The sequence below is a fragment of the Caloenas nicobarica genome, chromosome 5, assembly GCF_036013445.1.
Source record: "Caloenas nicobarica isolate bCalNic1 chromosome 5, bCalNic1.hap1, whole genome shotgun sequence".
Classification (NCBI taxonomy): Eukaryota; Metazoa; Chordata; class Aves; order Columbiformes; family Columbidae; genus Caloenas; species Caloenas nicobarica.
The window spans coordinates 2,373,027-2,378,103 of record NC_088249.1 but is presented as its reverse complement, the minus strand read 5'-3'; positions in this window follow the sequence as shown (position 1 = coordinate 2,378,103).

The window sequence follows — 5,077 nt, the reverse complement described above, 5'->3', positions numbered from 1 at the left end:
GTTAGGATCCAGAAGCAGCTTGTAGGTCGCAGCTGCTGTTGCTAGATTGCTGAAAGACATGGCTTTCTCGTGGATGACACCCTACAAGTGGTTATTTCCATTTGAGGCTGTCGGCGATTTTATGTCTCTCTCCATGTATTTCCTATTGAGGAGTTGCTGCTCCTCTTGTCCCCAGCTCTTGGTGTTTACTCGTGGATCAGCATTTTCAGCAACCTCAGACTTTTCAAAAAGCTGGGGTCAGTGCAAGCCACGAAGCTCTCCCGGCTAGAGGAGCATCCTCCTACAACAGCCTGTGGACAGGTGCTTATCCAATGGGCCTGACAGAGCCAGGATTAGGACTTGAGCCATAGTGTTACACTGTGTGACAGCAGCCACTGTCATACTGCTGCTCCACCACCTCCTAGGGTGGAGAAAATAAATCATAGAATCATTTTGGTTGGAAGAGACTCTCAAGATCATGGAGTCCAATCATTAACCTAACGCTGGCACTAAACCACGTCCCTGAGAACCTCATCTATGCATCTTTTAAACCTGAGTTTAAAAGGTTTGGTTTAAAACCATCACCCCTTCTCCTATCGCAACAAGCCCTGCTAAAAAGTCTGTCCCCATCTTTCTTACTGGCCCCTTTTAAGCACTGAAAGGCCGCAATAAGTTCTCCCCGGAGCTTCTCTTCTCCAGCTGAACAGCCCAACTCAGCCTGTCCCTCCCAGTCTGAGCCTCACCGGTGCCAAGGGAAGTTTTGCTTGCACAAGAGGGAAAACCAGCCCTTATCAGGACAGGATCAGCCCCTACCAACAGCAGCACACACATGTCGACAGACAGGATGGATTTTTGGTGTCAGAAGAGTGGTTTTGCTTATCTTTCACTGCACACAGATGAGCTTATTAAAGCAAAGTAGGTCAGGCACGTGATACGACACTATGATCTATGTAAAAGGCACTGGGAGGTGTTCATTGTGCTGAGACACTCCACTCCTGACAGATTTATTCCCCTTTGTATGAAAAGACTTGACCAGAATCAAATCTTCCCAACAAAGCCAGCAGCAAGCTCCCCACTAACTTCAGTGAGACCAAGATTTCAGCATCATTCACTGGTTTGCACAGAGAATATTTTAAAAAGTCCACAAAAGGAATTTCTCCCTCTAGAAAGAATGGAAAAAAGAAGAAACAGAATTTTTCTTTTAAAGCCTGTAAATAAAAGCTAGAGCTCATGGCTGTCTTCAGAAGGAGGATGAGTTTATTTCTCCAAGCTGTAACAGTTCATGTCATTATTGAACAGAATTGCTGTTGCTCTGTCAGACCCAACCTAGGAAACCTGAGATGATCGTGTGTTTCAGAATCACGCTTGGAAAAAAAAAAAAAAAAAAATCTTACCATTTTACAGGCTCCTGAATCCAGGAAAAATGATTTTACAGTAGATGAGACTCGCCTGCATTGCAGCCAGGCCTCACTCTTCCCGGCGCAGCTGCAGGGACGTGAGCAGCCACATCTGCCGCCTCATCCAGCTGAAAATTAACCAGCTTTGTTCTCAGCTGCATCCTCTCCCCGACCTGGCTGGCCACAGCCTGGATGCTGATACAAGCCTGGAGATGGCCCAGGACTTCATTTCATCTCCAAGACAGAAGATTATTCTCATTTAGGTATTAGCTACCCCTGCCTTCTCACCGGTGGGCAGCTGGAAGTGGTTCCCCCTTCGGTTGGTGTTGGATCCAGCAGAAGACGTCTGCCTCTGGCTGGTGGAGATAATCTCTCGCTCGTGTGCTCCCCAGCGACACGCACCATCCAACATTATCAAATCCAGCTGGTTTGCGTGGCTAGCTCTCGCTCAGTCAGCAGCTTATTTAGAAAAGTCAGTTTGCTAATTGAGAAAAGTTTAATGAATTTTTGGTGTATGAAAAAAAAAAAACCCGATTACTTTATATTACCAATGTGTTCATTTGAAAAATTCATTACATTTATGTATTGTGTTTTCATGTAAATACCTCTTCCAAAATGTATTAGCAAAGAATACAATATTATGGTTCATGGTTCATGTGGTATCTGAAAGGAATAATTGTATAACTAATCAGTGAAAACAAAGTAAATGTTCCTCTTGAGCTTGTACAATAAAAAAACTGAATTAAAACTATTCAGGCTCAAAAATGCAAATATGCCATGTTTCCCATCAGCAAGAAAATAAAAAATTAATATTTAGAAACCTTACAGGAGATCCAAGGTCTCTGAGATTTTCTGACAGTATCATCACAAGGCACTGGCCCAGTCTTTGTTCAAACCATAACACCATCCTACAGCCCCCCCTCAAACCTTCCAGGGTTGGTTTGCTTTTGGGTAGTTTATTTTTTGGGGTGATTTTTAACTGCAACCTTGTCAAATGATCTCTCCAGCGTCAGGGCAGAATGGGAGCAAGGTGTTCCCGGGAAACAACCCTGGGGGTCTCTCAGAGGACAACCTGCTGTTGAAGGATATGTTTGAATATTAATATATTCAAAGCAGGTAACTAATGCTGGTGTTCGTAATTCAGAGTCAATCCTAGGGGAAGAGAGCTGGGGGAGGTGACTCCAGCCTGAGCTGCCGTCACCATGACCAGGTCTGAAATGGGGCAGAGTTAAGGGACCCCAAATTTGTGCTCTGCTCCGGGTGCTGCTGCATCTCAGCCCAGCACTGACGGCGTCTCCCACCTAAACCCTCAGGGGTTATCTGGGGTTACCTGTAAAATACAGATAGGAAGCAACCAGCAATACCTCTGAGTAGGAATCTTGATCAATTAAAGTAATTTCCTGGTTATTTCTCATTCAGATATCTCTTTTCATGTCTATATGTCGCTCAGACTGGAAGCATGAGACAGCTTTTCTCAAGGAGATCCCTGTCCTTACACAGGCTGCTCTGAAAAAACACAGATCAGAGCCGTATCAGGATGGGGTTTTTTTTGAAGCAGAGAAGCTGGAGGAGCAGCACAGCCCATATAACTGGTACAGCAGGGACACAGCCTCTGTGTTTTCTGGATGGCAGAGAGATGTGGCAAGCAGGTCAGAAGGAGGGAACAAACCAAGAGGAGTCCTCCTGACCTTGGGTGCTCCCAAAAAGCAGCAAAAAAGAAGTTTTGCTCAGACTACAGAGAACTCAGTGTGGTCACTGATGCTATGTCTCCGATGGACCCCAGGATTTCAGACAATGCACAGCGTGGAGCCTCCTGGATGGGATCTGTGTGTCCTGGCAGCAAAGGAGAGGGGGAAAAAAAAAAAAAAAAGTAAAGCATGAAGCAAAGGAAAAAATAAAACACTTTCAGCACCACTTTGGGTCTTTCTGATTTTCACAGACAAGTGCCAACACTGTTTTCATCACTCAGGTACTAGCAGGGCTGAGGGGCTTCAGCCAGGCTACCAGCAAAGCCACAGAAAGCAGAGGTGGAGGAGATTCAGCACAGCTAGAGCAGCAGGCCATGGGGTACGAGACGGAGAGCATCCAAAGCTGCTCACCTGGGGAGGATGCCTAGGCAGAGTTGCCTGTTCCCAAGATAAATCAAGTCATCCAGGATGCCCTATGTGGGGGGACGTGAATCCCTTCCCTCCTAATCGAGTGGGAACCCCGAACCCCCAGCCCTCAGTCCAGCAGCTGGCGTGTCCCTTTCCCCAGAGCCAGGCTCATTCCTGCAGAAAGGTTAATATCCACAGTGGTAAATTATTAACCGCCTCAGGGCACACACGGCTGCCCTGAGCCGAAGCCAGATAAAAGCACTCATGCAGGCTTTTAAAGCAATTTTGGGGACCGCTGCAGTAGCATTTATCATTATGGATGCTGTGGCTGAAATGTAGTAGCTGGTGCCTTCTCAGTGGGGTGAGCTCAGTGTCCGCTGCCATCCTGTGACCTGGGCAGGCAGGACAAGCCACAAGGGCCACCTCGGCTTCTCTGGGCTGCTGTGTGCAGAAATGGCCCCGTTCATGCCTGGAGACATCCCAGGCCAGGCTGGACGGGGCTCTGAGCAACCTGAGCTGGTGCAGATGTCCCTGCTCATGGCAGGGGGGGCACTGGGGGAGCTGGGAAGGGCCCTTCCAACCCAAACTATTGTATGATTCTCTAAGTGTGCACTAGCTCTCTCTAACCACAAGAGTGTGCCTGGACCACAGTTTTGGGAAAATGTAGGCATTTGGCTAAGATAATGTTAAAACTTTTCCCTCTCATCTGCAAGAGAAGGGTCCCAGCTCTACCCTCCTACTCACACGAGATCCTCCAAAAAATAGGTGTCATCTCTGGAAGCCACTTCGCTCCTCCCAGCCCCCAACCATTGCTGTTCCCATCTCGCACCCGCTCTGCCCCCAGAAAAACTGCATTTTGCCTGAACTACCAAGACAAGGTCTAAGTATTCTGGGAGAGCCTCGGTCCTCCTTTCATCAAAGGACCAGCCACGATCCTCTGTAGGCTTGGAGAGAAGAACCAGCCTGATAAAAGTGGTTGCTGACCTGCATACGGTTGAGAGTTTTCAGAACACCCAGCTCCATATGGTGGGATCACACCGAGGATCTGAGGTCTGCTTTGGAGCTGAACACTCACATTCCATGGGTATTTGGATGGAACTGCTTGGGAGACACTTCAGGAATCAAGCCAAGCTGCCAAGCCTTGGGCTTGGTGCAAAGCCAAGCTCCCTCAAAGCAAAGGTGATGGGGAAGATGGATTCGGGTTGGCAATAGCTCCCCATCATTTTCCATTTGTGAATGAAGACCAGACTCTGCCGGCAGCTGCCATCTCTATCAGCCTGCTTGGACATAGCCATTTCTCTGCTTGGGATCCAGGCAAAAGAAGACAGCCGAGATAAATATTTGGTTCAAAAGTGCTCATAGCTTACCAGGAGCAAAATGACATATTGCTCATCTAAACGCCAAGGCTCTTCCTGGTCCACTGTCTTAACCTCTCCAAAATGAGAATGGTGGATTGCCCTGTCTGTGCATTGGTCTCAACATCACCTTTTCTTAAGCAGATGGGTGGGAGGATTGATCATCACATCCATGCTATGAAAACACTAGAGCAAAGAACATTTTGGAAGCTACCTGGCTATTTCATCAGCAGTGGTTTCCTGGCTTTCC